General features: G+C 39.0%; 1 protein-coding gene across 5 annotated transcripts in view; it reads right to left on the bottom strand.

Annotated features, from left to right (window-relative positions):
* Nucleotides 1-22,961, bottom strand: part of RBMS3 (RNA binding motif single stranded interacting protein 3) — a 1,606,934-nt gene that overhangs the window by 1,110,293 nt on the left and 473,680 nt on the right. The window lies entirely within an intron of this gene.

Here is a 22,961-nt window from a genome sequence, read left to right as displayed (position 1 = left end):
AATGGTGGCCTCATAAAAAGAATTTGACAGATTTCTATTTTGTTCAACATTTTGGAATAATTTGAAGTGTACTGAAGTTACTTTCTCTTTGAATGTTTTTGAGGAATTCAGTAATAAAGCCAACAGATCCCAGACTTTTCCTTGATGGAAGAATTTTGATTATGGCTTCAATGTTAATGGTGGATATGGGTCTGTAAGTATTGTCTACACCTCCTTGATTTAATCTTTGTGGGTTATTTGAATACATTTATCCATTTGTTCAAGGTTTTCCAGTTTATTAGTATATAGTTCTTCACAATAGCTTCTTATGATCCTTCGTATTTCAGTGGTGTCTGTTGTGATGTCTCCTTTCTCATCTCTACTTTTATTTATTTAAGTTTTTTTTTTCTTTGCTAGCCTGGCTAGAGTTTTATCTATTTGGTTTATCTTCTTAAAAAACAACTTTTTATCTTTTGTATTTTTTCATTTCTATTTCATTTATTTCTGCTCTGATCCTTATTATTTCTCAACTGCTGCTGATTTGGAGTTTGATTTCTTCTTGTTTTTCTAAGTCTTCCAGATGCATCATTAGATCTTTGAGACATTTCTTTATTTTTTTTAATGCAAGCACTTAATGCTATAAACTTCCCTCAATACTACTTTTGCTTTTATTTCCTTTTTAATTTCTTCAATGAATTATTAATCAATTGCATATTTTTTTAATTCCAAGTGTTTATGACTATTCTATTGTTCTTCTTTTTCTTTATGTCTAGTTTTATTCCTTTATGGTCTGAAAAGACATATGGTATGATTTCAATCTTTATAAATTTGCTAAGACTTGAATTGTAGCCTAATATGTGATCTGTACAGAAAATAGTCCATATGGTGATGAGAATGTATATTCTGTAGCTATTCATTGAAATGTCCTATAAATGTTGGGTTAGATCCATTTGCTCAATAGTATGTTTCAACATCAACGTACCTTTATTGATTTTCATCTGGAAGATGTGTCTGTGGATGAGAGTGGAGTGTTGAAGTCACCCACTATTATTTTATTGGAGTTTATCTCTCTTTTTAGGTCTAATAGTATTTTCTGTATATTATATTGGGGTGGTCTTATGTTGGGTGCATATATACTTGTGATTCTTATGTCTTGTTAAATTGAAACTTTTATCAAGACATAATGTCCTTCTTTATGTCTTTTTACAGTTTTTGATTTAAAATCTATTTTATTTGTTATCAGGATAGCTATGTCTGCTCTCTTCTGGTTTCCATTTGCCTGGTATAATCCTCCACTGTACTCCCTGGCCACAGCAGAGAGCTGGCCTGGAAGAGGGGCAACCGGGACAGGATTGGTGCCCTGACCGGGACTAGAACCCAGTGTGCCGGCGCCACAAGGCGGAGGATTAGCCTAGTGAGCCGCGACGCCGGCCTTCTTATTTACTTCTAAGGCAGAACACTCTTCAGAATTTCTTGTAATGCTCCTCTGGTGGTGGTGAATTCTCTTAGCTTTCGCTTTTCTAGAAAATATTTTATTTTTCCTTCACTGCTAAAGGATAACTTTGATGTATATAATATTTTCGGTTTTAAGTATTTTTTCTTTAAGACTTTGAATATATCATTCCACTCTCTTCTAGTCTCTAGTGTTTCCACAGAGAACCCTGATGTTATCTGATTAGTTTTCCTTTATATGTAATTTGATGCTTTTCTTTAACTGTCTTTAGGATTCTCTCCTTGTCTTTAACTTTTGACAATCTGATGACAATATTCCTTGGAGAAGACATACTTTGGTTTAGTCTGTTTGGGGTTCTTTGAACTTCTTATATCTGGATATCCATGTTTCTTTGAAGACCTGGAAATTTTTCAACTATTATTTCATTTAGCATGTTCTCAATACCTTTTTCAGTTCCTTTAGGAATACTTATAATAAAAATACTTGCTCATTTAATGGTATCCCATATTTCATGTAGGCTTTCTTCATTCTTTTTCTTTTCTCTTTATTTTTGTCTGATCGGGTTTTTTCAAGTGACACAGTAGGCTAGCCTGTTACAGTTCATACAGATATGTGTGGCTTTGAGGTGAATAAGGGATTCCTTGAGTGTGTATCTTTGTTCCACAGAGAGTTTGGTGTCAATCTCCCTGGTGAAGGTGATAACCAGGGCCTTGTCCTTGGTGCTGAGGGTGACCAACAGTAGCTGCCCTCTTGTCCTACTGGCAAGTCTTGGTGATGCCATGGCATGCAGCAGCACCAATTGCTGTGGCTCTAGGACTATGTGATACGGACAGATCTTCCTCAGGTCCTGCTAGGAGAGTCCAGCTAGTGTTGTGGACAGCCCTAGTCCTGGTACTGGGGATGTGAACTGAACCTTGTTAGAGAGCTATAGGTTGACTACAAGGTACACTAGATCTTACTCTGAAGGGTATGAGTCCAGAGAGGTGGGATATAGGGTCTTCCTTATGTCCACCAGGTAGATTCCAGTGGCACTGAGAAATTTAGAATTATTATAGCCTTAATATTTTAGGGTGTAGTGGGGTCATTTTCCAGATCTTCCAAGGTGAGAGTGAATTTCTTTATGGGCTGTTTCTTATGTTAGCCCCAGAAGCTAAGTTGAATGCGCTCACATAGAGTGCATGAGCGTAGCTCTGGAGTTAATGCCCCAAAACTCCCACAGCTGCTGGATACAGCAGACCTGTCCTTTGCCCCACACATTACCCTGATTCTGACAGTGATGCTGATAGGAGCAGAACAGAGGTGCACCACATGATTTTTGCTGCTGAGTGTGGTGCTCTGTGTGGATTGAGGAGGAAATGAAAGCAACATGGCTTCCCTATTGCAAGCTCAGCAGTTGCTCAGACTCCAGTCTGCTATCCGGATCGAAGTAAAAGTCAGTGGGTGACTATGGAATTCCCCCTCAGCTAAAACTGCAAGTGGCAGGGTGCACAGCAATTTCTTCCTACTTAGCCATGGTAAAATGGCAGCTCACAGCTCTGTCTCTGTCAGCTTTCCTCTTGTCCCACATAGTCTTCATTTCTTTTCTTTTTTTTTTTCATTTCTTCACTGAAAACTTCCATCAGTCAGGCCCTTGGAAATGTAGTCCTTTCTTTGTTTTTCTCACATCCCACAGCAGCTTAAGTTAGTGTGGATACAGCCTATTCCACCATCTTGGATCCCTTTCACACATTTTTTTTTAAATAAAGATAAAAGATTCAAAAGAGATGTGCTGATTTCTCCCTGGCATCAATTTCAAGAAAATACAAATTTAAATGATGTTCATAGAAGTTAGTGATAACCTTGTGTGAGAATGTCTGCCTAGGAAGGGACTGGAAGGAAAAATAGGAGGGAAAATTTTTGGTAGTGATACTCTAATATACCTTGACCTAGGTAGTGGTGGTTGCATAATTATTTCAATTGCCAACACGACATGCCTGAGAGTGAATTTTAAAGATATGTGAAAAAATCAGTTCTCTCAAGCCAGCACAAGCCAGTTTCAGCATATATGCCTTGATATAAAAATAAAATAAATACAGATATGCAGAAATTGGGCTTTGAATACAAGAGGTCTGAATGTAGAACACATTGCCTAATCACTCTCTCCACATGGTAGGGATGACTAATGATGAGGAGGTAGAGAAAGAAGAGATATCTGCACAGTGCTACTGTGATGTTCAAAGGGAACACTGGTAAAAGGGCCATTCAGATATGGCTCCAGTAGATTCCTCAACTGATCTTCATCTAGCCCACCATGAACCCTACCAACTAGCAGCAGTTACTCTCAGCACAGGGGCCAAGGGAGCCGAAAAATGACACCACAAGCACTCAGAATGGAGCTTTCTCTTAGTATGCATTGTGCAGTGCCAAATATGCTGTCAAATCCAGGAAATAATACACTTTAAGATAATGAAGTATATTAGACAACAATACCAAAGGCAATATAGAAGTGTCAAGTAAGAAATGAACAACAGTAAGATAAAGCAGATGCGCCCTGCCACCTGGCCCGTTCCTAAGAGAACACATAATAAAACAGAAATAAACACTATGTGCTTGACTGGATCTGTAAATTTTTATGTTTGCTGTGCAACAGACGTCATGCTGAGAGTCACCATTTGCATTTCCTAACCTTTATTAGGACTCTATGGCCTTGGTGACAGAGTGCTACAACCATTTGAAATTAATTTCCTGGTTGCTATCCTTTAAAGGTTATCAATTAATGAAAACTTTAACTCAATGTAAACATGGGGGTCATAGAAGGCCTGGATTCTGTTCAGGGTGGCCCATCCCAGAGGTCACTTGACATTTGCCCTGAGGGCTAGTGTGACATACCACAAAGTGAAACTGTGCTAACAAGGTCTTTACAGAAATCTGATGCTGTAGTCCAGTTTCACGGAGGAATAAAAACTGCATCCTGGATTCCAACAGTACAGAAACTAAGAGGCAAGGCCCAGGGACAGGAACCTGAAGTTCAATTCCCTTTGTACAAATGACTGAATAGCCATTGACAACTCATTTAATGTCTTTGTCTCAGTTTCCTCATTGTGTAAGGGGGGTTAAAATTATCATACCTATATATAAACCATGTAATCTCACAAATACATATATGGATATCATGTGACTACATGTATGCCTTAGATCTCATCATATTGTGCTCTTCCAACTTCCAACTGCAACTCTTGGATCACAAATATTTTTTCCCAGAATTCCAGAAGGCCCCCATTCCTGTGGACATAGCAACTAGGAATGTCAGAGTGTTATCAAGCCTGGGAGCAAGTCCTCAACAAATAAATGATGGGAGTTGATGTAAAAATTCCCCAATGGAGGCTGGCACCTTGGTGTAGTGAGTAAAGCCATCGCCTGCAGAGCTGGCATCCCATAAGGGTGCTGGTTTGAGTTCTGGCTGTTCCACTTCTGATCCAGCTCTCTGCTATGGCCTAGGAAAGCTGTGAATGATGGCCCTAGTCCTTGGGCCCCTGCATTCAAGTGGGAAGCCAGAAAGAAGCTCCAGGTTCCTGGGTTCGATTAGCAGAGCTCTGGCCATTGTGGCCATTTGGGGAGTGAACCAGCAGATGGAAGATCTCTCTCTCTCTCTCTCTCTCTCTCTGCCTCTGCCTCTCCGTAACTCTGCCTTTCAAATAAATAAACAGAACATTTAAAAAATTCCCCAGCTTTCTCACTCAAGCAGGGTAATTCAGAGGCTCAATATTTTATAACTGCTCCAAGTTTCCTTACTGTGAAGCCTTTAACAGTGACTTGCTCAATAATTCACACATTGGCTGTCCTTTCATTGTTGTAATTATATCCCATTCCACTATCAATGTTTCCTGCAGTTAGTAAGTGTGGTGCTTTCACACAAATGATTGTCTCAAAGCCAGGTTCGACTGTTTATATGTAGCCCTGTGTGATCCCATTGGTACTGTGAGCCCAGGTCACAGAAATTAAGGTGAAAATATCAGTCAAATGATCACATTTCAACTCATACTAATATTTATTTCATGTATATAAGGCAATAACATCAGTTTTTAAGTACAGCATCCACTCACTTTTATATAATGGCATTTTTTTTGCTTTAGATTGTGTGTATGTGTATGTTTGTGTGTATGTACTATACAGGAATGATAGGTTACTCTAAAGTCTCCAGACAACCAAATTTGTAAGTGGCTAAGAGGACACTGCTGTCTATCAAATCTATACTTTCTTCCTCCAAAATATGAAAGTCTTATCCAGCATGCAACATGCTGCAATGTGACTCAGGGAAGGAGACCCAATACCAGATGCAGAGTAAGTCTTGCCCAGTCTGTCAGTGAATGCAGGCAATTGGTTGACAAAATTCTAGGCACAGGGACATGACATATGCAGCCAAATGATACCAAGAAACAGCTGGAAATAAATAAGTAAATAAGTCCCCTAAAATACCACTGGAAGCCATCTTGGAATCATGAGAGAGATCTCTGTTAAGGTGGGAGAGGAGCAACATGAGATATTTTCTGGTTTGGATGATATCCTAAGCCTATCATCCGACTAGACTTCCAGTTATGTGAGTTAATAAATGTCTATGGTTGAAATAGGTTCTGTCACTTCCAGACAAATACAACCCAAATAAAAGAGTACCCATTAAAATATTTTATTAATGTGTAAGAAACTTGTTATAGTTTCAATATAATTTGTTTCCTGAACTCAAAGTAATAGCACTAAGTGGTTGGAAACTTAGTCCAATTATGAGATTCCAAGATTGTGGATTAGGGAACGACATACTGTGGTAGGCTGAGGATAAACAGAAAAAAATAAAAAAGTATAGGAAGTGCACTTTCAGGGGAGAATTGGAGAGAACACTGCACTGGAAATCCTAAAAGACGAAGAGGAATGCTGTGGACATGTGTGGAGGGATTTGACATGCAGCACGAACGTGAACACAAGCACAACTGCATCAGCTGATAGCTGGAACATGTGGCAGCTTGGAGATGGAGGTGAGACCAGATTTCAGCAACACACGGTGATACAGCTGGAGTGACAGTGTGTTGTGAGTCCATATTGCAGCCCTGAGGGCTAGCAGTTGCTAGTGGTTGCCCATAGACCCAGTGGAAGTGGGCGAAGGTACATTTATCTGGTCCCAACTTCCCCACAACAGCACCCGCTACGCTGCTGAGAAATGTAGGTATCATTTTGGGTTTGGGCAGGAGCTAAGGAAGACTTTGTGCATGCATATAGCAGTTGACTCAGACAAGGTGCCATATTTTCTGCAGTAATGGCAGTCGTGGCTGGGAGTGAAGAACATTCGGCCAATGGCTCTTGTGAACATGTGTGATCCAGATATTCTAGCAGAGAGAACAATCCACAGTCCCCACTGACTTTGACAGTGGCTGAGAGGTAACTGGGCAACCGCATAGGATGGTGAGGCACCCAGCCTCCCAAGATCAGGACGCCTAGGTGGAGCTGTCTTGGGGAACATCTGCCTCTCCATTGACTGGACAGGCTGGCAGGACTGACAGAAAGCTCTGCACCTAGCAAGTGTGGGAGCCTTGTGTGCTGAGACTCCTGGGACTTGGTAGATACATGAGAAGGTATAGGGTATATCTGGGTCTCTATCAATCACTGAGTGTGGCTCCAGAGGCTCAGAGCTCCTTGGTAACCTAGAGAAGAGCCACAGCAGGAGGAACTGTGCTCACAGTGAGGACCACACAGTTCATTTGTCATTCATATGGTGATATGGGACACCCAAAGGGCTAACACCCAGGCACTAAGATCTTACGATACCTAAGTTGGGTGTTACCCTGATACATGCCTTATCTTTAACACTGACAGGAGCGCCCTGACCACACCCACCACACAAATCTTGGTGTTAACTGAAAGTGAAGACATTCCACTAAGCCACAGAGGAAACCTCAAAGATAAAAGCCATCAGAGAAAGAAAAAAAAAATCAACTACACAACTGACTATAAAAAACACAGAAATTAAAGAACAAGAATAAGGAAGATACCATGAACCCCAAAAAGAACACAACAACATTTCAATATTAGAATGTGAAGATGAGGAGCTGATGCTTTGGCATAACAGGTAAAACCACCTCCTGCACTGCCAGCATCCCATATGGGTTGGAGTCCTGTTGCTCCACTTCTAAGAGAGCTCTCTGCTATGCCCTGGGAAAGCAGTGGAAGATGGCCCAAGTGCTTGGGCCCCTGCACCTGCCAGGGAGACCTGGAAGAAGCTCTTGGGTCCTGGCTTCAGATCAGCACTGCTCTGGCCATTACGATCATCTGGGGTGTGAACCAGCAGATGTAAGAAACTTCTCTCTCTCCCTCTCTCAGCCTCTGCCTCTCTGTAACTCAGCCTTTCAAATAAATAAATAAATAAATCTTTTTTTAAAAAAATGTGAAGATGGGCCGGCGCCGCGGCTCAATAGGTTAATGCTCTGCCTTGCGGCGCCGGCACACCGGGTTCTAGTCCCGGTCGGGGCACCGATCCTGTCCCGGTTGCCCCTCTTCCAGCCCAGCTCTCTGCTGTGGCCAGGGAGTGCAGTGGAGGATGGCCTGGGTACTTGGGCTCTGCACCCCATGGGAGACCAGGAGAAGCACCTGGCTCCTGCCATCGGATCAGCGTGGTGCGCTGGCCGCAGCGTGCCTACCACGGCAGCCATTGGAGGGTGAAGCAACGGCAAAAAGGAAGACCTTTCTCTCTGTCTCTCTCTCTCACTGTCTACTCTGCCTGTCAAAAAAAAAAAGTGAAGATGAAGAGATTGAGGAAATGTCAGAAGCAGAATTCAAAAGATCATCATTGGATTATTCAAAGTCAATCAGAAGCAAATCCACGAATTAAAGGAAACCATAAAAAACACGAATGAATTTTCCCATTAAATAGAGATTTTAAAGATAAATCAAAATGAAATATTAGAAATGAAGAAGTCAATAACAAATGTGGAGGAAAGGCTTAACAGTAGACTTGGTGAGGCAGAAGAAAGAATATCTAAACTAAAAGATAAATCTTTGGAAATCTTATAGTCACACCAAAAAAAAAAAAAAAAGCCCACAAGAAGAAAATTACAGTGTTAGAGATCTATGGGATATTATCAAATGACCAACCAAATGGGTCTTAGGAGTTCCTGAAGGTGTGGAAAGAGAGAAAAGACTAGAAAGCCTATTTAGTGAAATAATTACAGAAAACTTCCCCAATTTTGAGAAAGAAAGGGATATCTTAATAGAGGAAGAACATAGAACTACTAACAGATATGACAAGAAAAGATTTTCACCATGACACATTGTATTCAAACTTTCCACAGTAAAACATAAAGAAAAGATTCTAAAATGTGCATAAGAGAAACTCCAAATTACTTTCACAGGATCTCCAATTAGACTCACAGCTGACTTCTCATCAGAAACCCTACAGGCTAGAAGGGAATGGTGAGATATAGTCCAAGCCTTAAAAGAAAAAACCTGTCAACTCAGAATACTGAACCCTTGCAAAGCACTCATTTTTGAATGAAGGTGAAACAAAGACCTGCCATAACAAATAGAAATTGAAAGAATTTGTTGCCACTCATCCAGCATTACAAAATATGCTTAAAGATATGCAACACACAGAAATATAGCCATCACTATGAAAGAAAGTGAAGGCAGAATATCACCCAAGAAATGTACAAAAGAAATCCAAAGTAAACAGGAAGAATTTTTATAGAAAAATGACAGGGCTAAGTCAACAGTTATAAATAGTCACTTCCAATGTAAATTGCCTCAATCTCCAGTTAAAAGATATAGACTGACTGAATGGATTAAAAAAAAAAATCTAATGCTACCTACAAGAAACACATCTCACCAATAAGATACACGCAGATTGAAATAGAAAGGATGGGAAAAGATATTCCATGCCAACAGAAACCATTAAAGAGCCATGTTGACATTCCAATATCAGAAGAAATAGACTTTAACATAAAAATAATGTTAAAGGATATGAAGAAGGTCACTGTGTAATGATTAATGGATCAATTCAACAGGAAGACGTGACTTAATAAATGTGTATGCACCCAGTTACAGGGTGTCTGGCTATTTAAAAAACTGCTAATGGATCTAAAGGGAGACATAGGCTCCTATACAATAATAGTGGGGACTTCAACACTCCACTTTCATCCATTGATCAATTAGACAGAAAATCAACAAAGAAACAACAGAGCTAATTGACACTATGGACCAAATGGACATAACTGATATCTACAAAACTTTTCACCCTGTGGTAACGGAATACACATTATTCTCATCAGTACATGCCACTTTCTCTAGGATAGACCATGTGCTAGTCCATAAAGCAAGTCTTAGCAAATTCAAAACAATTGAAATCATACCATGCATCTTCTCTGACTGCAATGGAATGAAGCTGGAAATCAACAACTCAAGAATCTCTAGATCATATGCAAACATATGGAGACTGAAAAACATGTTCCTGAATGAACTGTGGGTCACAGAAGAAATCAAAAGAGAAACCAAAATATTTCCAGGAACAAACGAAGATGACAAAGTATCATATCAAAACTTACGAGATACAGCACAAGCAGTGTTAGGAGGGAAGTTTACAGCAATCGGTACCTACATGAAGAAAATGGAAAGGTACCAAATAATAGCTATCAATGCATCTCAAGGACCTAGAAAAACAACAACAAACCAAACAACAAATCAGCAGCATGAAAGCAATAATTAAATTTAGAGAATAAACAAAATCAAAACAAAAAAATTACAGAAGATCAGTGAAATGAAGAGCTGTTTTTTTGAAAAAATAAGCAAAATTGATATGCCATTAGTCCAACTAACCAATAAAAGAGGGAAAAGATACAAATCAATAAAATCAGAGATGAGAAATGGATTTTAACAAGATACAACAGAAATAAAAATAGTTTTCAGGAATTACTACAAAGAGCTGTATGCCAACAAATTGGGAAATGAAAGAAATGGATAGATTCCTGGATACATACAATCTACCAAAATTGAGTCATGAAGACATAGAAAGTCTAAACAGACCAATAAACAAGACAGTAATAAAGACCCTCCCAAGAAAGAAAAACCCATCATTTTATGAAAGAGTTTTCTGTACCCTCATGTTCATTGCAGCACAAAACACAATAGCTAAGATATGAAATCGACTCAGATTTCCACCAACTGTTGACTGGTTAAAGAAATTATGGTATATATACACTATGGGGTACTACTCAGCTGTTAAATAAATAAATAAATAAAATAAAATCCTGTCTTTTGCAAAAAGATGGAAATAACTGGAAACCATTATACTTAGTGAAATAAGCCAGTCCCAAAAAAACAAAATTATACATTTTCTCTGATCTGAGGTAGCAGAATACCTGAAATGCAATGTATTGAAGTGAAACAGATGTTTTGAGATTAGTTGATTGTTATAGCCCTTGTCCCTCCATTGAGGAACAGTGCTTGTTTTTTTTGTTTTTTGTTTTTTTTTTTTTGTCTCTCTTCAGACTATTTGTTGAACTATTTTTCTTAGTGTAGGATTAACTATATGATCATTAGTAAACTTAAAATAGATCTTTGTAAAAATTAAGAGTGGGATTGTGAGAGGGAGGAGGAGGAAGGGTTGGAGCATGGGCAGGGCGGGAGAGGGAGTGTCCCTATGTTCCTAAATCTGTATATATGAAATACAGGAAACTTGTATAGCTTAAATTTCTTTTTTTTTAAACTTTATTTAATGAATATAAATTTCCAAAGTACAGCTTATGGATTACAATGCCTCCCCCCCATAACTTCCCTCCCACCTGCAACTCTCCCCTTTCCCGCTCCTTCTCCCCTTCCATTCACATCAAGATTCATTTTCAATTCTCCTTATATACAGAAGATCAGTTTAGTATATATTAAGTAAAGATTTCAACAGTTTGCAGCCACATAGCAACACAAAGTGAAAAATACTGTTGGAGTACTAGTTATAGCATTCAAACACAATGTACAGCACATTAAGGACAGAGATCCTACATGATTTTTTTTAAAAAAAGTGATTAATTTTCTATGCAATTTCCAATTTAAAATCAAGTTTTTTTTTTCATTTTCAATTATCTTTATATACAGAAGATCGATTCAGTATATACTAAGTAAAGATTTCATCAGTTTGCACCCACACAGAAACACAAAGTATAAAAATACTGTTTCAGTACTAGTTATAGCATTACTTCACATTGGACAACACATTAAGGACAGATCCCACATGAGACGTAAGTACACAGTGACTCCTGTTGTTGATTTAACAATTTGATACTCTTGTTTATGGCGTCACTAATCTCCCTAGGCTCTAGTCATGAGTTGCCGAGGCTATGGAAGCCTTTAGGGTTTGCCGACTTCGATCTTATTCAGACAGGGTCATAGTCAAAGTGGAAGTTCTCTCCTCCCTTCAGAGAAAGGTACCTCCTTCTTTGATGGCCCATTCTTTCCACTCGCAGAGATCTTTCATTTTTTTTTTTCCATGATATCTTGGCTTTCCATGCCTGCTATACTCTCATGGGCTCTTGAGCCAGAGCCGAATGCCTTAAGGGCTGATTCTGAGGCCAGAGTGCTATTAAATTTCTTTTTAAAAAAGAAATTTAGTCCAATTATGACATTCAGGAAGTAACCTGGTGAGAAGTCTCTGGGTCTTTTGGGCAAGATCTAGAAGACAGTTCTGACTGTATCAGTTATAAAAGCCTGGGGCAGGCCCAGCCTTTCTCTCTCTGCCTCCTGGCTTGCCATGTGCTCCTGTTTTTTTGCCTGGGGTCCCCACTCCATCACTGCTGTCCACCAAAGAGGCCAAGCCAATGAGGCCAGCTGATGTCGCATTTGAATCTCCAAAACAGTGAGCCAACTAAACATTTTCTCTTTATAAAGTTAGTTTTCTCAGATATTTCACTATACTGAGAAGAACCTGACTCATGTAGAACTCCTCCTAAAATTTAGTTCATTTTGATTTATTATCTAATATTTTTATTTTATTATTTTATTAAATATTAATTTATTTTATTATTTTATTATCTGGAATTCAAATTGGTGGAAAATAATACAGTAATGACTTAAGGGACAAGATTCTAAGTTGGGAGGTTTGCCTTTCAATATAACAATGGTTCCCAAACTTTAGTGTGTATTAGAATCATCTCGAGCACCTGTTAAAACACATAGTTTTAACCCTGTTTCTGATTCATATTTTTAAAATCCTCAGCACTAAATGTTAAAACTAGTAGACGGCCGGTGCCGCTGCTCACTTGGCTAGTATTCTGCCTGCAGCACCAGCACCCCGCGTTCTAGTCCCGGTTGGGGTGCCGAATTCTGTCCCGGTTGCTCCTCTTCCAATCCAGCTCTCTGCTGTGGCCCGGGAAGGCAGTGGAGGATGGCCCAAGTGCTTGGGCCCTATACCTGCATGGGAGACCAGGAGGAAGCACCTGGCTCCTGGCTTCAGATCGGCGCAGCACTCCGATGGATCTCCTTCTGCACGCTAAAGCTGTGCCTGTTTGCCCTTAGTTGTATCTAATATTTTTTCCAACTACTTAATTACTAGCTTACAGCCATAAGTTATTTCTTCATTCTCTAATAGGATGCACACGCAAATACACTCACAGTCTAAAGTTTAAAAGAAAAAAAAGCCACTCCAAAAAAAAAAAAAAAAAAGTGGGTGGACGGATTATATGTAGTTCACTTTACCAATTTCCATTTTCAAACATTCAAGCGTGAGATTCTGATGTTCAAAATAAATAACTGGTAGGCTATAGGCACTGCCCATTAGAATGAGTGACAACTATAAAAAATCTCTAAGTATGTGGGCATTTGGCCTAGTAAAAAGATGACTGTATCCCAAATCTGAGTGCCGTGATTCAATTCCCAGCTATGGCACCTGACTACAGCTCTGCTACTGCAAAACCGAGGAGTGGTTATAGCTCAAGTGATTCAGTCTCTGCCACCTATATCTCACATGGAAGACCTGGACTGAGTTTCCAGTTTCTAGCTTCAACTGAGCCCCAGCTGTCACAAGTGTTTGGGAAATGAACCAAAGGATGAGATCTCTCTCTCTCTCTCTCTCTCAAATCAATAAATAAATGTAATAATTTTTAAAAGAATTGGGGTAGTAATATATGTTTTTTTCTGGTTACCTGTAAACTTTGCCTGTCTCCTTTCTGTTAGTAGCAAAAGCAGGTTCTTAGGGGATTAGAAGTGTCTAACGAGGCCCCTCAGAGAGTAGTGAGTGGTCTTTTGGAGTGGCATCTGGACTTTGGAATACTACTTTCTACTACACACAAGTTTTCTGTGTTCCCTTTCCAGTTTTTATTTCTTTCCCCAATATTAAATTGAAAGATGTGTGACCTAGAGATGTGAAGTGCTATTGTACCTATATTTAATAAATGTGTTGATATTTCAAAACTTCAAATCAGTTCAAAAATAACATTAAATTTCTACTCTGCACAGGTCAACTCTGGAGATGGTAGGAAAACTCTGGCCCATCTTGTTCTGATTGTTCCTCCACCTCTGTTGTCTCCCCATTGCCTCATCTTTTACTAGAAATGGAGAAGAGGGAATGAAAGTGAAGCTAGGATTTCATTTTAAACTTCTCTTTTCTCAATTGTCCAGGAGCCTAGTTTGTGCAAGGCAGGTTTACTTTGATAGGAAAATAATTTCTTCAGCTTGCAACACATCCTCCTACTGCAACTGATGTTATGTTACATATATTTCTTTGTTTCAAAAATAAAAATAGAGGATATCTTCAAACTGTTTATCAACCAGTGTGTCATGGGCCCTGAGAACTCAGAAAATACAGACTAAATGCAAGAAAAATCCAGAAGGTCCTCACACAAGGGGTTACTTTTGTTGCTAAATTGTGGGGAGACATAGAAGGTGTGGTAGGAGGGGTGTAGCTGACCCAGGAAGTTTTTCTATATTTTAACCACTGGTATGGCTGTAAGAAAACATGAAAGCTGAAAAACCATAGCTATACATAAACACTGTTAACACTAAAAGGGGATAAAAGAAATTTACAATCATTCTTAATTCTACCACACAGGAATAATCATTATTAAAATGTTGCCATATGGAGCTAGCCTTGTGTCACAATGGGTAAGCCACCACCTGTGTTGCCACCATCCAAGAATAATGCCTGTTCAAGTCCCTGGTACTCCACTTCCAATCCAGTTTCCTGCTAAAGCACCTGGGAAAACAGTAGAAGATGGTCCTAGTGCTTGGACCCCTGCACCCAAGTGGGCAACCCAGATGGAGTTCCAGCCTCCTGAATTCTGTCTGGCTTCTGTCTGGTTTCTGTTTGGCCTATCCCTAGCTGTTGAGGCCATCTGGGGAGTAAACTGGAGGATGGAGGGTCTCTCTCTCTCTCTCTCTCTCTCTCTCTCTCTCTCTCTCTTTCTGTCTCACCTCACAACCCCCTAGCTGTCTTTTAAATAAGTAATATTTTAAAAAGTTGCATATATTTAAGTCAAATATAAATATACATATTCTTTTGAGCCACATAAGATTATCCTATACATATGGTGCTATTTTATAACTTAATATTAATTAATATAACCTCATTATATTATCCTTTTTCTTAATTCAATTTTTTTTTCGGTAGCAGGTAATACTTGTACATGTCTATGAGGTATAATGCAGGATTTCAGAACAGACACAGTGTAAATCAAACTGTTCATCCAGCCTCTCCACTTCCTTTTCCTTTGTGTTGGGAGCCTACCAGATCCTCTCTTCCAATTCTTTATACAGGACTTAATACATTATTGTGAACTATAATCACCTGACTACGCTATGGAAAACTAAAACTTGTTACCTCTACCTCTGTTTCTGTGTCCATTATCCAGCCTGTCTCTAACTTCCCACACTTCCCAATATCTTGCAATCACTTCTCTAAGTTAAGATAAACTTTTTAAAAAAAAACTTTTCTCATATGAGAGAGAACATATGGTATTTGTCTTTCTGTAACTGGCTTACTTCATGCAATATAATGACCTCCAGCTACAAGTATTTTCCTGAAAATGTCAGGATTTCATTTTTAAAGCTGAATAATATTTCATTGTGTACACATAACACAATGTGTATGAGTATCCTTACAATCATTCTTTTATTTATCAGGCATTTCATTAATCTCCTTTTCTTTAGGATTTGTCACTAGAGCATCACTGTGATCCTGTAAGAAATAATATTGCCTTGGTTCTTCATACTTCCTGTGTCCCTATGTTGATATTTGCACATCAGGCAGATTAGTTGCTTCTATCACATTAACAAGTGGCTTTCATGGAAAAAGGAATTTTCCTGAAGATGAGTCATCAGGTGCCATTTTGGTAGACTATTTGGGAATTACTTCCAGTTAGATATGATAGTAGTCTCCTTCGGTCTTTTTCCAGAGCAACTAATGGCACTGGCAATGGCCACACGACTTACAACTTTCAATTCCAGCAGGAGTACATGGGTCTCAGTAGTAGCCCATGGAGCTAGGTCTGGGTCACAGGAACACTGACACTCAGCCCACCTTGGTTATGGGAGCATCAGTCCAGAGACCTGAATAAATTGCTCAAGTATCCACATTGGCAGTGTCAAAGTTGGGTCATATTAACATAATCCCAAAGATCAAGAAAGAAGCACAAGTCCCTGCAATGCAAGGCGTCTGTGCTATGTTGTCTGTGATTGGTGTGAAAAGGAGTGAGCAATCTTGTGGCCACCTATTGTGTTAAGCTACATCACATCTAGCCTTCCAAGACTAGTATAGCAAAGAGTAGAGCCAAAGCCTGTTTACTATGGGCTACCTGCAGCTGGGAGGGATGGATTTGCAATCTGAAGCTGCTACAACCAGGCATAGGTTATGCTGGCCAAGATATATGTCCAGTTGAATGTGTTCATGAGTCTCCATTTGCGACTGGAGTAGATCAAGGGACTCTATTCACCGAAGATGGACTCAGAACAGGGACCATTAGTGTCTTCCCAGCAATGGTTGTACCAGATCCATGAGACAGTACTCTACTCACTTTGGTGCCCTACTCCTCAGGGGTTGGAGTCTTGTTCCTTGTTGTCTGTCCCTGTTTGAGGGAGGGGTAGTAAAGTCTGTCCTTTAGCCATACAAGCTTACATTAAGCTGAGTTACACCTGTGTCTCACAGCTACAGGGCCCTGGGCTGTCTTGCACATGCACACCGCATCTACAACAGGCTGGAAGTAATACACTCGCCCTCCCTATCAAAGCACAGTTCTCCATGCACCATCTCATGCTGAGGGTGTCGAGGGTCTCATTCTGTAAGTACTAGCTTGGGAAGAGAGGACTCTGCTCTCTGGGTCTCACTGCAATGGGACTGGCCCTGGTCTTCAAGTCCAAGCCTAGCATTCCCTTTCCTGTCCTACAGCCCCCTGAGTGAAGTCTTCCCTTGCTGTCTATCTGAAGTTGGGAGAGAGGTGTTGGGGCCAGTCCCTTGTGTTCTTAGACTGACACTAAGCTGGATTACAGCTAATTCTCATTGAGTCTGAGTTGTCTCAGGGTGAAAGCCAAGTCTATTCGCTTCTGTGAGTGATATGGGCTAAAATTACTCCATCTCACCAGAGTGCAGCCTGATAACAGCACGGAGCTTCAAGGAGAAGCCCTAAGGCCATTTTTCCACCTTACTTCCCAGTGGATGGAGTCTTGCTCCACTGTCTGCTGGATGTAAGGGGATAAATGGAGGATGTGGTCCTCTGGCCACCCAGCCAACTAAAACCCAAAGTCTCAGACTGCAAGGAGAGGCCTCGAGTTCTTGAAGAAACCAAGGGGCTAAGTTTGCACCGCGGCAGGCTTGGTACTGGGTTTCAAATCTGGATTCTGCACTTTGTTCCTTCTCCAACTGGCAGGCACTCTCTCCATGCTGAGCTGCTTGGAATTGGGAGAGAGGTTGTGAGGGCAACTCCTTCCAGCCTTCTTCAACATATCTTTTGTTATTATTATATCAAAGCCAGGCACTATAGTCTCTCACCTGCCTTCTTTGGCTCTCCTCAAGGGGTTTGGTGCATGAATAACTGTTAAAATTGGTATCTATGTGGAGAGATATTCTCCCAGAGCATCTTAGCTGCTATTTTTGCTCAGGCTCCAACCTCGGCATCTCTTAAGAATCAATAAATATATATCTGCAGGATCATTTTAATGACACAAAATATTCCATCTGCTATGTATAACTACCTATCCAGTACAACAGAGATGTAATATATGTTATGTTTAAAGTTTTATGTATAATTATCAAAATTATATAATACACTTGCTTTTATCTCTATCTATATTATTTGATTATTTCAAATAGCTAGAAATAGAATAGCTAGGTCAAAAGTATATACAACTTAAAATTTTTTTGATACATGCTTCCAAAAGGAATTCCAGAAGGTTGTAAGTACATAAATTTCTAGTCTTTTCAATAAACTCTACTAAGTATTTATATTAATAAACACATTTACATATAATGATGGATTTTTGTCCCACTTTATTGAAAGAGTTTCCAGTAGTTTTCAAGTAATGTACAAGATAAAATATGTAAATATGTGAAAAATATTATTAAATGGAAGCCACAGTTAAGAAAAATTAGGTGAGGACAGGTGTGATATTAACATATAAATACTGTGAAATTCTTTACTGCTGAGCATTTTTACCGGGTAAGAAGCCACATTCAAGGTGCTTTATAAATATCCTGACAAATACTTGATTAAGCAAAGCGATGACATGAATGAATCAGCTCCAATTCCTTTTGAAAGTCTGTGCACTACGCATAATAAATGAGTGAATTAATGCCACTAATGAAAAGTCATGTCGATAATCCATGACATGCACATGAATAATTAGATGATGACTCTATTAGTAAAATGAGAATAATTTTTACTCAGAGGGACATACAAAACTAAAGTTTAATGAGGTCTTCAACTCAAAAAGAAAAATTATTGAAATACTATTATAATCTATTCTATTGCTTCTTCCTGTCTCAAGAAGTCTCATCAATATCTATATATTCCTGTAGTCAAAATATTCATCATGCATTTTCTTACTACATATGCATCTAAAATTAGCCAGTTTAGTCGCATTTATATTGCACAATTCATTTTCTGTAAAGGTAGCTGCTCTCTTAGAGAATACTTGCATACAAGTAGGAGCTGGAAATCTCCAGAATCAATTGACAACTATGGTCAAAACAACCAAACAAAACCAACAACGTTTTATTGCTTCCAGAGATGTCTACGTGATATGGCAGTTGCCAGTTACAAATGGCTAAACTTAATGGTCAATTAAAGTAAAATAAGATTTGGGGCAGGCACAGCAGATCTGATCTAGCTCCCCACTGATGCATTTGAAAAAGCAGCAGATGATGGTCCAGGTACTTAAGCCCATGCCACCCACTTGAGAAACCAATGGAGTTCCAGGACCATAGGTTGGATTGTGGCCATTTGGAAAGAGAATCAACAATGGAAGATGTCTACTTTTCCATCTCTCCTCCTCTCTGTCAATCTGCCTTTCAAATAAATAAATAAATCTTTTAAAAATAAGTTAAATAAAATTTAAAAATGAGTTCCTCAGTTGGACTAGCCTTGTTGCAAGAGCTCAGTAGCCACAAGTTGCCACACTGGACAGTACAGGTAAAGGACACAATCAACACACAGAAGCTATGTTGGTCAGTACTGCTTGCAAGTAAAAATTGCCTTTGACCAATGAGAAGATGGTGCTCTTAAAATTATGTATTTAAAATGGTTGATTGCAGGTCAAATTTTATTTTCCAGTAAAATCATAAGTATAAATGGTGGTTTGGTCGTTCATAAAACTCTGTTTAGCCTTAAATGTAACTAAAATAATTCAAAATGGAATAGCTGCAAATAATTCCATTTTGTGCTTATAATTAAAAAAAATAGGAAAACTGTAACATCACCTGAGAAATAGTGCTTTATTTCCTGTGACTTCTTTAGTGAAAAAACAAAAAGTTTAATTTGAAAAGGAATCATATGTCTGAATAGGAAATTCTGTGAAATTTATTAAACATATTTTCATCCTTTTCATCAATCTTACTTACACATAACCGATAGCTCACTCTCTATTCCTATGCAGTTTTACATCACAACATAGAGGTTTTTATTTTCCTTGACTCCAGAATATCACTGCCACTAAATTTACATTTATCAATTCAGGTATCTAGCTTCCCTCATAGATCGAATTTTTAAGAAGGGATGCAAAGAGGGGAAAGTAAACAATCATCTTCCATAAATTAAATGTGAAGATAGGAAAAAAGAAGAGGAGAAGATTAAAGAGGCTTGCAGTTAATATTTGGTTATGCAAACTCCTTCACATGCATTATCTCAGCAACAGTGACTGGAGACAAATGAGGAGATAAAAATAGTAAGGAAGAAATCACAGAAAATGACAGAAGAAAGAAATTGAAACATGAGATTATGGATAGGCATAATTATACTAGGTCAAAAAAAATTTTTAAAAATACATATGATAGACCAGACATATTACAGAACTTAGCACCTGTGAGTGTGGCCTGCGACCCAGTGACATTATCATCACCTGAGACTTGGCTAGAAATGCCAACTTTGCAGGCCCCATCTCAGACATACTATGTCACAATCTGTGTTTCAGCATGATCCCGAAATTACTCATATGAACATTAAAATGGAGTGCAATGCTATAAAACACACTCCAAAGCAGAAAATACGCAGGGCACTTCCGAATTAGGTCAATTTAATTGCTCCTGGATTTGCAGTGCCCATCAAGCATTCACAAACCCTGTCACTCTTGCCAGCCTTCCACTAATGAGGATAGAAAAGCCAAATGCTCACTTTCTCTGCCTCTCTTGCAGCTGTATGTGGCAATGCCCAGTGGAGGAACAAGGAGGCATCATGAAATGTCAACAGTGTGGCTTCTAGAAACATTTTCGTCCCTGACAAAAGTAGAGGTGGAGAGGTATGTCCCGTTTTGCCACCTGCTCCAATCTTTCTACAAGGCTTAGAACTACAACAGTCATTTTATAACTAACAAAAGAAGACATCACTATTGCCCTAGGCATAGGTAGGCAGAGAGCTTCAAAGAGAGCCTGGGTTCTTGAAGACATCCCAGAGATGTGTACCAACACTATGCCCACCTCTGGACTTGTGTTTTGTGAGATGGGTAAATGTCCTTTTGTCTAAGTCATCATTCTGTATTCCTCCCATCTGAAATCAGCCCTTGTGGCCACTGGGGAGAACAGTGTTTGAGGGAGACTGGAGAGAGAGGAAATTGGCCAGTCGTTGTACAGCAAGTTTCTGAGTAGGGTATTTAGAAGTCAGAAAAACTCGAAAACCTTTACTAGTATTTGATTAAATCAGTTATTTCAGATCTCTAAGGGCTTGGGGTGTGTGTACCTTTTCTCTTATAATGAAATAAACTCAGTGGCTGGATAATCTGCCAATCACTTTGTATTGTATAAATACAGAATGTGAGTCACACTTGGGGTTCAGTCCCAGGTTTTAAAAAACTGTTTTAATCTTAGTGATTAAAAATGAAAGCATTGCTACTTGTTGCGAACCAGATCACTTTTCAGAACTGATGTGTTTCAGATTGTGTGCTGCTGTTACTCATCCCGTGTGTCTTCTGAAATTTGCCAAAATAGAGTTTCAATTCATAAAGAATAGGTATTAGAGACACGTAAGAAGTGACTGCCCATGATTAAAAATATTTCATCAAAGAGTGATTCCTCCCACTTGCTGTCTTTTCCTCTAAATAAACAAAGTCTGCTTTGGAAAAAGAATACAAATTTTGGCATCTGTGTCTGTTTGGAATTGAAATTTTCCACGACCCTTCAATCACATCCTACCAGAATAAGATGGTGCTAGTAAAGCTGCTGCAGCTGCCTCAAAAGAAAAGTGTAATAAAAGGCATGAATTGCTAGAATTTTCAAGGATTAGAGTTGAAAACTTCTGATTATATACAAATATTCATCATACAATCAAATACTGCATTTCAATAGAAGTGTTAATGGAAATCTTACATAAATCTTTAAATGCACTTCTTTCTTTACCATTAAAATCTTAACATAACTAAAACTTAAGGTCATTGTGAACTTCCAAGGTCATCATACGAATCTAGAATGCTCATGCTACAGAAAAGTTAATATGAAAAGTGGATGTGTTTAGACCTAGTATATACATATCCAAGGATATACCTTGGAGAGGTGAGCATTATTTCTGGAATTTGTTTTTTTTTTTATTACTGTTTTTCTTTGGTTCTGATTCTCTTTTTTTTTCTTTTGCAGGTGGTTTGCTTATTTGCATTAAACTCTCTTCTCTAGAGATGATTTCCAATAATTCATTAAGATTTTCCAAGATACGACATATATGAATGTACTCAAAGTTTTATATATGTGTGTGTGTGTGTATGTGTGGGCGTGGGCGTGGGTGTGGGTGTGTACGTAGTGACTGTCAAATTCGCATGTGGATACTGAAATGCATATTTTAGTTCAGTAGATTTGGGGTGGGGTCTGAGACTGCATTTCTCAGAAGCTCCCAGGTGCTTAAGTTGCCGGCCCACAGCTCTACTCTGAGCAGTAGAGACACAGCACCTAATAGTTCACAATGTGCTCTAATTTACATACTTGCAGATAATTCTCATTATATTTCCACCAAATCAAGGAGAAAAAAAGCAGGTTTCTGAAATCTTCAGGACCCAGTTCAGGATTGTCAGTAATATAATCTGAAACAAATTTAATTTCCTTCTATATCCAAAAAAAGGCTTTCTCCTGAATCCACTGCCAGGTGAGATACCAGGTCCTTTGCTAAAATCAGAACAGACCTTGCAGTCCTTCATGTGTTCAGACTAAATTCTATCTAGTCAAGGAAATTGCTAAATCCATAGATTATTTTACAGAATACAACAGAAGGATCAGTCGGGCTTTTCTTGCATAACACAACACATAGTGATTCAGATTTTAGATATTAGAACACTGTACAGAGGGAAAAGTCTACCTAAATATACTGTGTGCAATTAGTATGCTAGGTTTATATACAGCAGAAGCTAATATAGCTTAGACGGAAGAAGGAGGAATAGTAAACCGGCTGCTTCTAATTCAGAGACGCCTCTGCTGTTCGAGAGAATAAGTGCATCTCCCTCTATTGTCCTCCCCAGCTTCTCTCCTCGTGCCCGCCCTCCTTCCTTTTCTGTGACTGCATAGCCATCTGTAACACACTTCAGGATCATTATTACAATTCAACTAACTGAAAACGTCTAGCAGAGTCTGAGAGCAACAGAAAATCTGGCTATTTGGCGTGCGGTTGGCTAACTCATGGCATCCATATTAAAAGAAGCATCTTTCAACTGTCTTCCCTGAATGAGCATGTGGTAGACCTCTGGATGCAACCATTAGTATTCAACTGGTGTTCATTATGTTAGAATTAACAGTGACAGCACACAACATGCTGATTAGATGATGTTTCTATTTAATTCCCTATTATCTATTAAAATCTCTCAATTCTTGCAAAAAAGATACACACAAAAAAAGGCATACACAGACTTGAGG

The sequence above is a fragment of the Lepus europaeus genome, chromosome 2 (genome assembly GCF_033115175.1).
Source record: "Lepus europaeus isolate LE1 chromosome 2, mLepTim1.pri, whole genome shotgun sequence".
NCBI lineage: Eukaryota > Metazoa > Chordata > Mammalia > Lagomorpha > Leporidae > Lepus > Lepus europaeus.
Note: the sequence above shows the minus strand (reverse complement) of the source record. Positions and strands in the feature narration are given on the sequence as shown.